The 12,205-nt window shown below is 40.1% G+C and overlaps 1 long non-coding RNA gene and 1 other non-coding gene across 2 annotated transcripts; one reads left to right on the top strand and one right to left on the bottom strand.

Annotated features, from left to right (window-relative positions):
* Positions 1 to 5,334: 5,334 nt before the first annotated feature.
* On the top strand, positions 5,335 to 5,441 carry LOC133055388 (U6 spliceosomal RNA). The gene has a single exon (XR_009692663.1). It is a non-coding gene; the product is annotated as a U6 spliceosomal RNA (small nuclear RNA).
* LOC133054991 (uncharacterized) lies at positions 5,402 to 12,203 on the bottom strand. Its single transcript, XR_009692554.1, has 3 exons — positions 12,075 to 12,203; positions 9,419 to 10,077; positions 5,402 to 6,488 (listed from the first exon to the last, which is right to left on the bottom strand). It is a non-coding gene; the product is annotated as an uncharacterized LOC133054991 (long non-coding RNA).
* Between the last annotated feature and the right edge of the window lie 2 nt (positions 12,204 to 12,205).

The following is a 12,205-nucleotide window of genomic DNA, read 5'->3' as shown; positions in this document are numbered from 1 at the left end:
AATTCAAGTTCAGTTTATTTTCAAGGACAGGTCATAAGCAGTGCCATATACTTTCTTGCTAGAGAAATTAAAATATATTTATATATTATCAGTTTATACATGGATATGTGTATATATGCATGTGCTCAGTTATGTCTGACTCTGCAACCCCATGGACGGTAGTGCTCCAGGCTCCTCTACCCACGGGATTTCCCAGGCAAGAATACTGGAGTGGACTGCCACTTCTTACTCCAGGGGATCTTCCCAACCCAGGGATCAAACTCTTGTGCCTCCTACATACATGTATATATAAAGCATAAAATATGCGACATGGGAAAAACAGTTGAGACAGTATGTAACAAAAGACGAGTGAACCTGAAGGTGTAGCCATGGAAAATATGAGAAAAGAAGCACAGAAAGGGAGAGACAGAAAAAAAAAAAGAGCATGAGTGACTTGTAGGAAAATACCAAATGGCCTTATGAATCAGAAGCAAGGGAGGTAAAAAAAAAAAGTTAGTAATGATTGAAACGTTTCCATGTTGTCAGACAGAGAAAGCACAATAAATCCCAATTAGACTGAAGGGAAGAATCCACATCACAGCTCATCACTAAATTTTTGACAGCTCATTCTTTGAAGGAAAAAACCTTCTAAGCAATAATGAATCCAGCAGAGTCATCTACTCCACTTCACTCCCTCATTTAAGAGGTTTCAATGTCAGGTGTGCCCCTGACTTTTGTCCTTTCCCCCTTCCCCCTTGATAATTCCCAGTTGTTTTCTCTCCCAGCTCTTTTACCACATCATCGGGGAGCCATCTTTATGATTAGATTTCTATAGTGTTGAGCGATATACACAATTCAAAAAGTCGTTTACAGATAATTTCCACTCCCCATGCAGACAGTGTGACTGCAATTACAGGTAAAATGATAATCACTTCCCAACAAGGAGATGAGATCATGGCATCCAAACCTTTATCTTGTGATTCAGCTGCTGAACAGGCTCCAAGCTCATCCCTGCACCCACTGTCCTGGCAGTCAACTGGGTAAGTAGATACTTTTCAGATAAGCAACAATTCTTGAAAGTGAAATCCTTAGTCACTCAGTCATGCCTGACTCTGTGACCCCATGGACTACAGCCCACCAGGCTCCACTATCCATAAAATTCTCCAGGCAAGAATACTGGAATGGTTTGCCATTCCCTTCTCCAGGGGATCTCCCTGACCCAGGGATCCCACATTGCAGGCGGATTCTTTAACATCTGAGCCACTAAGAAAGCCCAGAAGTCTTTTATCTCAAGAAATCCAGAAATAACTGAGGTAGATAAGCCCTGGCGTTAGAAGATTAGTGTTTGTCAAGTGGAGGAAAATTGAAGCATTGCTTTCACCCAGACACTCCAAGGACAAAGCTAGTGGCAGAAGCTGAGCTCTGTTGGAATAAAGAGATAAGGTGCCCACTCCTCCTCATTTTATGTCCTTGGATATGTTCCAGTGTCTCTTGGTTTACTCTATGGGAACTTGAATAGAATTTGTATCCTGCTGTTGTGTGAAAACTGTAAATCTTAGTCATGTTGAATTGGTTCCTAGTCCTCTTCAGGTCTGCTATATCCTTTTACTTATCCTTACTTATACTTAGTAGTATATTCATTCTACTAATTTTTGAGGATTTGATATTGAAACTCCAATTAAAAATCTTCATGTATCTATTAAAAAATTGTAATATATAGTGCAACTATATGTAACCTTGTTCTGTATTTTCCAAGTCTCCTGTAGATGTGTTATATTTTCATAACTTAAAAAATAAAAAGAATTAAATAAAAGAGAGAGAGGTGTCCTTTCCAGAGCTCAAGGAAAACTTCCTTGTCTCCACATGCACAGGAATGCTCCTCAAAGAAGGTCAAAAAGGGAGGGGCCAAAACCCGTAAGTGAGGGCATGCATTCACAGGTCTCTGCAGTGGGATCCATCTTAACAAAAAGTTTTGCACCTATGTTGAGGTGTGTTCCTAAGACTGGTCAGGTCTGAAGAAAAAACAAGACGATTGACCAAAAGTAAACAAAGACCCTTGGCAGTCTAGTCCATGGGGTCGAAAAGAGTAGGACACGACAGCAAAAACACACAAAGACCTGGAAGGACTGTCCTATATAAGGGATTTAAGTCACCTCTTTGGACTCCTCTCTGGCTGTGTATTTCGGCCTTGCTTCTGACTCAGAGAAATAAACCGCTTCGCTGTGTGCTCTTCCATACTATGTTGTGTCTCTAATAATAAATTTTATTCCTGTTTTTTTTTTTTTTTTTAAACAGATTTCGCCTCCTTGAAACATTCCTCATTTCAAAGATCGGGGCGGGAGGGAAGGAAGAACCAGGGACACTTTGATTCTAGCCTGTAGCCCCTGTAGTTTGGCTTTCATCCAGGCTACCCAGGTTCAATTCCTGGGCAGGGAAGTAAGATCTGTCTTCAAGACCACACACAGCTGTCTCCCTGAGATCATACTCTTCTCTGTAAAACAGTTTTGTTTTCTGGGGTCACAGCACACCTATATCTTACATATTTAGGTGAGATGTTTTCTGAGAGAACTAGAGACAGATTTTCAACCTGGTTCTCCAACCCTGGCAATGCATAACATCTCCCCTTTCTCCTACCAGTTATACCATCTTTGAGTGTTTTTTGTTTTTGTTTTTTTTAAATTTCTTGACTGTTCACCACAGCATGTGGGATCTTACCTCCCTGACCAGGGATCGAATCCATGCCCGCTGCAATGGAAGTTCATTATCCTAACCCTTGAAACACCAGGGAAGCCCTTGTTTCATCTCTTTGTCATCCTCTCTCCCCTTTTCCCTGAACACACACTCTGAATCAGCTTCACTAGAACAGCTTCCCACCGCCGGCACGTGAAGAGCAATAAGATGAAGGTAATCTCCCAGACACTAAGCAGGCACCTGATGTCTGAGTGGCAGGTGCTCGTATATGCATTTCTTATGGTGGAAAAGGCTATTGAGCTGAAGGAAGTCTGTAGTAATAAAGTCTCAGCCTTTCTATCATCAGCAGAGCCTGTTTATATTATTTTGCCATTTGGAGAAACCAGAGTCTCTCCCTCTCATCGACAGGCATTTAATTCATTTATAAAAGCAAATATTGCTAAAGATTATGCAAAGGAATCCTGCAGTGGGAAATTGCAAACCACTCCGGTATCTGGAGATGCTGGATTATCCCATGGATACATGCCTGGAGAATCCCATAGACAGAGGAGCCTGGGGGACTATGATCCATGGGGTTGCAAAGAGTGGAAAAGATTGAGCCACTAAACAACAATGCAAACAAATAATCAATGAATTAAAAAATTAAAATATAAAGTCAGCTTATCAGTTGATTATATTTTTAAATGCCTTGCTGTTGTCATTCAACCTTCTAAACTTCTAAATCTTGCCAGGCAACACATTTTCTCTCTCACTCTTCCTCCCTCCCTCCTACCACCCCCACATTTATCGTGTGTGTGTGTGCACGTGTGTGTGTGTGTGCGTGTGTGTGTGTGTGTGCGCGCGTGCCCACAGGTGCACACACACTCAGTCACCAAGTTGCATCCAACTCTTAGTGAAGCCATGGACCATAGTCCACTAGGATTCTCTGTCCTTGGAATTTCCCAGGCAAGCATACTGGAGTGGGTTGCCATTTCCTTCTCCAGGGGATCTTCCCAACCCAGAGACGGAATCCTCCTTCTTTGCAGGCAGATTCTTTACCATTAGAGCCACCTGTGGCTTAAGAAAACTGTTAATTCCCTCACCATGTCTATTGGCCTGCATCCTGTAATTTAGGTTCATTTTATGATTCGTCTTCAACAAGTTTCCTAAGTCTTTGCCCTTGCCTTTCCTCTTGCTTTTATGTCCAGTTCTATGACATAACTTTTGTTATATCTGATATTCCACATCCAAGGACCACACAGGCTTATTGCTACTGGGGTCAACATTTTTACTTGCCCAGAAATGAGATCTATTTTTTATTTAGAAAAATTTGACTGGATTACAGTTGCTTTAACACTGAAACTTCTCAGGACCGATGGTGAATGTTCATGAAGAGTCAGTTTCTGCCTGCTGAATATTGATGCTGAATGCCTTCTTTACTTCAGATACATAATTGATAATGTAATAGAAAGTACTGAAATAGATAACACAAAATAAATTCTTGTTTCTATAAATGTCTATTAAATTCCTTTAAATGAAAATTGGAGATTCTTAAGAAATGTCACTGAGGTAAAAATGGGCGATAAACTATCCCTGCTTAAATTTTGAACAATTTAAAATGTTCAGACTAGGACTTCCCGAGTCGTCCAGTGGCTACAACTCCGCGCTCCCAATGCGGGGGACCTGGGTTTCGTCCCTGGTCAAGGATGTAGATCTTACATGCAACTGAGAGTTCACATTCTGCAACTAAAGATCTCACAGGCCATAATTAAGACCCAGAGCAGCTAATTAAATAAATAATAAAAATATTTAAAAAATAAATAAAATGTTCAGACTGTTATGAAGAACTATCGATTTTTAGGTTATTTATGATTTGGTTAATTATGGTTTATGATCGGGAAGGTGAGAATGTAAAACTCCTATTAGAGGAATTTGACCCACAATAAAATTTGGGTAAATTAAAATATGTTATAGTTAAAAATAACAGAATATCATTTCAATTTAATTAACTTGTGATAATTTGTGAGACAAAGATATTTGATAAAGTTTCACTTTTTCTTTCTAAGGATTCTTCATAGCTAGTATTTTTACATCATTTTTGCAACTGATAAATCTTCAGTTCAGTTCAGTTCAGTCGCTCAGTCGTGTCCAACTCTTTACCACCCCATGAATCGTATTAGTACTGAGTAATTATCAACAGTTTTTTACATTCCACGTTTTTATATATGTTATTCTGGTTTAATTTTAGTTTCATTTTCACAAAATAAAGTGACCTGTCATCTGTGCCATATGTGGTCATTATTCTCTTCTTATCCATAAATATGTAAAATAGGCACGATTATTTGAGTTAGGGTATTTGCTGCCACTTATTTTTAGGTTTTTAAAGCTCTTAATGTGTCAAGCCAATGTTTACCTTCACTTTATCAATGAAGTTTAAAAAATCTTAATATTATATATACAATTATTTTCCCAAGTATTTCACATTAATTAACTTTATGTGTATATATGTTAGTGTGTGGATATGTTTCTTTAAACATCCTGCTACATTTCAATGAACTAACAGATTTCTAATAAGTAAAATCTGTTGCTTTTATTTTGTGAGGGCTAATATCTGTTTTATCATTGTGAGGACTAATTTTCTTCATTACATGATTTAAACTTTTAACTTTTAAAATATTACCTTGAGTGTTCGCTTCGGCAGCACATATACTAAAATTGGAACGATACAGAGAAGATTAGCATGGCCCCTGCGCAAGGATGACACGCAAATTCATGAAGCGTTCCATATTTTTGAAGCAACCTAGATGCCCATCAGCAGATGAATGGATAAGGAAGCTGTGGTACATATACACCATGGAATATTACTCAGCCATTAAAAAGAATTTATTTGAATCAGTTCTAATAAGATGGATGAAACTGGAGCCCATTATACAGAGTGAAGTAAGCCAGAAAGATAAAGAACATTACAGCATACTAACACATATATATATGGAATTTAGAAAGATGGTAACGATAACCCTATATGCAAAACAGAAAAAGAGACACAGAAGTACAGAACAGACTTTTAAACTCTGTGGGAGAAGGTGAGGGTGGGATGTTTCCAAAGAACAGCATGTATATTATTTATGGTGAAACAGATCACCAGCCCAGGTGGGATGCATGAGACAAGTGCTCGGGCCTGGTGCACTGGGAAGACCCAGAGGAATCGGGTGGAGAGGGAGGTGGGAGGGGGGATCGGGATGGGGAATACATGTAACTCCATGGCTGATTCATATCAATGTATGACCAAACCCACTGAAACGCTGTGAAGTAATTAGCCTCCAACTAATAAAAAATAAAAAAATAAAATAAAAAAATTATAAAATATTACCTTGATATTATTGAAGAAATATTAGCTATGTTACCATTTGACTTATGTACTAAAAAATGTATATTTAATGAATTGAATTGTTAGCAATAGTCAGTTTCCTTTTTCAGTATCTAGTGTATCTCTCAGCTCAGTTCAGTTGCTCAGTTTTGTCTGACTCTTTGCAACCACGTGGACTGCAGCATGCCAGGCTTCCCTGTCTATCACCAACTCCCGGAGCTTGCTCAGACTCATGTTCATTGAGTCAGTGATGCAATCCAACCATCTCATCCTCTATTATTCCCTTCTCCTCCTGCCTTCAATCTTTCCCAGCATTAGGGTCTTTTCTAATGAGGCAGTTCTTCACATCAGGTGGCCGCAGTATTGGAGTTTCAGCTTCAGCATCAGTCCTTCCAACGAATATTCAGGACTGATTTCCTTTAGGATTGACTCCTTTGATCTCTTTGCAGTCCAAGGGACTCTCAAGAGTTTTCTGCAACACAACAGTTAAAAGTATCAATTCCTAAAAAAAAAAAAGTATCAATCCTTTGGGAGAAATATCAATAACCTCAGATACGCAGATGACACCACCCTTATGGCAGAAAGTGAAGATGAACTAAAAAGCCTCTCGACGAAAGTGAAAGAGGAGAGTGAAAAAGTTGGCTTAAAGCTCAACATTCAGAAAACTAAGATCATGGCATCTGGTCCCATCACTTCATGGGAAATAGATGGGGAGACAGTGGAACCAGTGTCAGACTTTAATTTCTTGGGCTCCAAGATCATTGCAGATGGTGATTGCAGCCATGAAATTAAAAGAGGCTTACTGCTTGGAAGGAAAGTTATGACCAACCTAGATAGCATATTAAAAAGCAGAGACATTATTTTGCCAACAAATGTCCATCTGGTCAAGGCTATGGTTTTTCCAGTAGTTGTGTATGGATGTGAGAGTTGGACTGTGAAGAAAGCTGAGCACCAAAGAATTGATGCTTTTGAACTCTGGTGTTGGAGAAGACTCTTGAGAGTCCCTTGGACTGCAAGGAGATCCAACCAGTCCATCCTAAAGGAGATCAGGCCTGGGTGTTCACTGGAAGGACTGATGCTGAAGCTGAAACTCCAATACTTTGGCCACCTCATGCAAAGAGTTGACTCATTGGAAAAGACCCTGATGCTGGGAGGGCTTGGGGGCAGGAGGAGAAGGGGACAACAGAGGATGAGATGGCTGGATGGCATCACCGACTCGATGGGCATGAGTTTGAGTAAACTCCGGGAGTTGGTGATGGACAGGGAGGCCTGGTGTGCTGCCATTCATGGGGTCACAAAGAGTTGAACACGACTGAGCGACTGAACTGAACTGAACTGACTGAAGCTTTCTTTATGGTCCATCTGCCAGAGCTTGCTCAGACTCATGTTCATTGAGTCAGTGATGCCATCTAACCATCTCATCCTCTGTCTTCCCCATCTCCTCCTGCCTTCAATCTTTCCTAGGACAGGGTCTTTTCTAATGAGGCAGTTCTTCGCATCAGGTGGCCATAATATTGGAGTTTCAACTTCAGCATCAGTCCTTCCAATGAATATTCAGGACTGATTTCCTTTAGGATGGACTGGTTTAATCTTACAGTCCAAGGGAACTCTCAAGAGTCTTCTCCAACACTACAGTTCAAAAGCACTGATTCTTCAGTGCACAGTTTTGTTTATAGTCCAACTCTCATATCCATACATGACTAGTGGAAAAACCACAGCTTTGACTAGATGGACCTTTGTCGGCAAAGTAATATCTCTGCTTTTTAATATGGTGTCTAGGTTAGTCATTGCTTTTCTTCCAAGGAGCAAACGTCTTTTAATTTCATGGCTGCAGTCACCATCTGCAGTGATTTTGGAGCCCAAGAAAATAAAAGTCTGTCACTGTTTCCATTTAACAGAGTGAACAGTTAAAGATTTTAAAAGTTGTTTATCCAATTCCAAGGTTGTTAACCTGGTTATCAGAAGCTCTGATTTGCAGCTTTGAGTGAATGAGTGAGTGGTAGTTGCTCAGTTGAGTCTGACTCTTTGTGACCCCATGGACTGCTGCCTACTAGGCTCCTCCGTTTATGGAATACTCCAGGCAAAAACACTAGAGTGGGTAGCCATTCCTTCCTCCAGGGCATCTTCCCAACCCAGGGATCAAACCTGTATGCCTGCATTGCAGGTGGATTCTTTACCGTCTGGGCCACCAGGGAAGCCAACTGGCAGCTTGAGATTTCTTGACTAAAAGCCTGACTTAACTGATTATGTTTCAGACATTCTTTTAGTAATGAAGAGGTTCTCAGTGAAAAGTTTAGGAACTATTCTATTTGGTACTTAATAAAAAATATTTTTAATTAAAAAAATTTTTTCCGTCTCCTCAATTTGATTACCCTGAGGTGGTCTGCACTGGAAGCACAGGAGAAACTACTCATAGTTCCTTCTATCTTTGAGTGTTTAGAATAACTATATATTTTTTTAAAGATGACTTCCCTCTGGTCTAGTGGTTAAGACTCTGTGCTTCCAGTACAGGGGTAGGAGTTTGATACTAGTTGGGGAACTAAGATCCTAAAGGCCACACGGAGTAGCCAAAAATATATATACATATACTGAAGGTGACTTTATACATCGATGAAATGATCTTCATTCAATTCATGGCTGTAGGAAGAAATGTTGTGTGAATGGTACATTGTTTATTCAAATACTCCCTTATATGAACACTTGGATGGAGTCCACCAGAAGACCTTCATTAATAACCCACTTACACTTTAAAATCCATTTAAAGTAAAATACTCTGACTTGAATAGGGGCATTATTATAGGGCTTCCAAGGTGGCTCAGGGGTAAAGATTCTGCCTGCCAAATCAGGAGACACAAGAGATTTGGTTTCGAACCCTGGGTCAGGAAGATCCCCTGGAGAATGAACTGGTACCTGCTCCAGTATTCTTGCCTGGGAAATCCCATGGCCAGAGAAGCCTGGCGGGCTACAGTCCATGGGTTCCCAAAAGAATCAGACATGACTTAGTGACTAAAGTAAGAAAATGTGCTACCAAAAGAGTTTTGTGCTCTGTTCAGCAGTAGATACAACCAAGCAGAAGGAAGTGACACATTTGAGTTCATTTATCTTTCTAGGATTCCTTCATTTATTTCTACCTCAAATTAAAATCTATATCTCCTAGATATTTCAGATGTGAAAATGAAGGACATGCCAAGCAGGATGTGGAAATTATCTTCCTCACTCAGACTGTAGCTGGGATCCTGGGGAACTCCTCTCTTCTCTGTCTTTATAACTTCACTTTGCTAACTGGACACAAGTTGAGACTCACAGATCAGACTGTCAACCAACTAGCCTTAGGCAACAACTTGGCTCTCTTTTCCAGAGGGGTCCCCCAAACGATGTCAGCTTTTGGATGGAAATATTTACTTGATGATGGTGGATGTAAACTTTTCTTCTATTTTCACAGAGTGGTCAGAGGGGTTTCTCTCAGGTTTCTCTCAGCACTCCCTGTCTTCTGAGTGGCTTCTAGGCCATGAAGTTTTGCCCCAGAACCGCTTTGTGGGTGGACCTCGGAATTCAGTCTCCAAAGTGCACTGATTTCTGTAGTTTCCTTTTCTGGATACTACAGCTCTTGGTATACATCTGCATTCCTATTAGAGTAGGTGGCCCAAGAAACAGCAAAACAATAAGTGTAAAAACGATAATGGATATTGTTCCTCACTCACACCAGACAAATTTATCAGCTTCTTACATGCAGTTATATTATCTTCCATTGATGTTGTATGTTTGGGCTGCATGAGCTGGACTAGTAGGCACATGGTCCTTACCCTACACAGGCACAAGCAACAGACTCTCACCCAGATTTTCCCATGAGGCCAGAGCCGCAGGTACTATCCTGATCCTAGTAAGCATCTTTGTCTTCTTTATTGTCTCTCTTCCATTTTGACTCTTTGCAATACACTGATTGCGAATCCAAAGCAGTGGCTGATGGACACCACCGTGCTAACAGCATCATGTTTCCCTGCTTTCAGCACCTCTGTGTTCATTAGCAGTGACACTCGTGTCTCTAAGTTCTTCCTTGTTCTCTGCACAAGGGAAAAAAATTCCCTAATTTAGCTTACCAGCTATAACTATACTAATTTATTCTGTTAGGTCAATTATCAATTTGTACTTTTAACTTTTTAAATTAGATAATTACCCGTGCAAATTATTCTGCTAGAATTACTGATATAATGGTAAATTAAAAAACTCTTGTTAAGTCAGCAAACAACTCTATACCCAAATTACAAACTACTTTTTAAGAAACAAACAGATAACATATATATATATATTATGTGCATATATATATATATATATATATATATAAACACACATACATACACACACACAGGCAAACCCAGATAGATGTATCTATGTGTAGACAGAATTTTTAAAAAGTTACCATTGCATAAACATTGGTTTTTCCCACAAGATAGAATAATCAGATTTTTCACTTTCTTAAACAAGAAACAACAGGCTCTAAGCAGAATCATTCGTGTTAAAACCAAGACTTGGTCTGTATCATAACTGCAGTTACTACCTTCCCCAGAAATGTAATCGTAAAGTGTTAGCAAGGAATTTTCTGGTCACTACCAATGGGACCATCTGTCACGTGAACCCTCTCCATTCCTCAAAGGAAGATGTGGTAACCGATCTAAAAAGAACTTTTCTCCAAAGGGAGATAATACGTGAAATAGTTCCTTTTCCTATTTATGACTTTTTTAAAATTTATTTTTTTTATTGAAGGATAATTGCTTTACAGAATCTTGTCGCTTTCTGTCAAACCTCAACCTGAATCAGTCATAGGTATACATATATCCCCTCCCTTTTGAACTTCCCTCCCATCTCCTTCCCCATCCCAGCCCTCTAGGCGGTGCGGAGCCCCTTTGTTGTTTCTTAGCCAAACAGCAAATTCCCCTTGGCTATCTATTTTACATATGGTAATGTAAGTTTCCTTGTTATTCCTTTCATCCATCTCACCATCTCCTCCCCTCTTCCCATGTCCACAAGTTTTATGACATCTTTGTGCTGCCTTAAAAAAACCTTTCTCTTTCTGTGGCACTTTGGAGCTCCTCTGAACTTGCTTGATCGACACTGTCAGATTCATGAATCACTCAATAAAGCCATTTAGAAAGTTTAATTATTTATTTTCGGGTCCACTGATTCTTCCTTGCTGTGCCTAGGCTTTCTTTAGTTTAGTTGCTGTGGGACAGCAGCGGGGTGGGGAGTGGTGTAACATTCCAGCTGTGGGGCGAGGGCTGCTTATCCTAGTGGCTTCTTTTGTTGTGGTGCACAGGCCCTAGGCTGGAAGTCTTCAGTAGCTACAGTACAGGGGCTCAGTTGCCCCAGGCATGTGGAATCTTATCAGACCAGCAATGGAACCCATGTCCCTTGCCCTGGGAGGCGGATTCTTGACCACTGCACCACGAGGGAAGTCCAAATCATTTAGATTTTTAACTCATACTCAGTTAATTTTGTTTTTCAGCAATTTTCTATTTTATAGATGTACAGAGAGTAGTACTTCTTAATAAACAATAGCAAAGGTGCTATTTCATGAGAAACTGGCAACTGTATATTAAAAAAAGAACGTGCATGTATAAAATATTTGCGTTTCTTAAGATACAATCATTTCATGTTTTATGGATAAAACGATGTTTCTGAGTTCAGCACAATCACTGACTAAGAGGAAGGCGAGGCCCAGATCCCACCACGTCCATCTTTGTCAGAGCTGCCCAATATGCCTCCTTTATCTTGTCTCCTATGGTACAGGTGATTTTTTTTTCCTTTAAAGTCCCAGACAAAACTCACTAAAGTTCACAAAAATGACTTAAATGCCTCAGTCTGAGTACATTTAAAGGACAGTATGATAGTGTATCATCACTGTCATCTATCAGGGCATATTCACTAGAGACAGCTGCATGGAATCTAAATTATTATCCAAACACTTCGGAGATCAATAGGTTTGAAGGCTTTCTAAATGCTCTTCGAATTGCCCAGAAATTGTCCTAAGCCCCTTGAAGAGGAAACGAAGCTTCTAGCCTACCTGGAAAGAACAGGGAGGTCAGTTTTGAGCAGCCTAGAGGATTGCCTGACCCTGGTAGATTCAAGCAGAAACTCTCAGGCTGCAGGCTTGTGCCGGTTCGAACGCCATTATCCAGAAAGCTAAGCGTTGAG

Source organism: Dama dama, chromosome 4 (genome assembly GCF_033118175.1).
Source record: "Dama dama isolate Ldn47 chromosome 4, ASM3311817v1, whole genome shotgun sequence".
In the NCBI taxonomy this organism is placed as follows: domain Eukaryota; kingdom Metazoa; phylum Chordata; class Mammalia; order Artiodactyla; family Cervidae; genus Dama; species Dama dama.
Note: the sequence above shows the minus strand (reverse complement) of the source record. Positions and strands in the feature narration are given on the sequence as shown.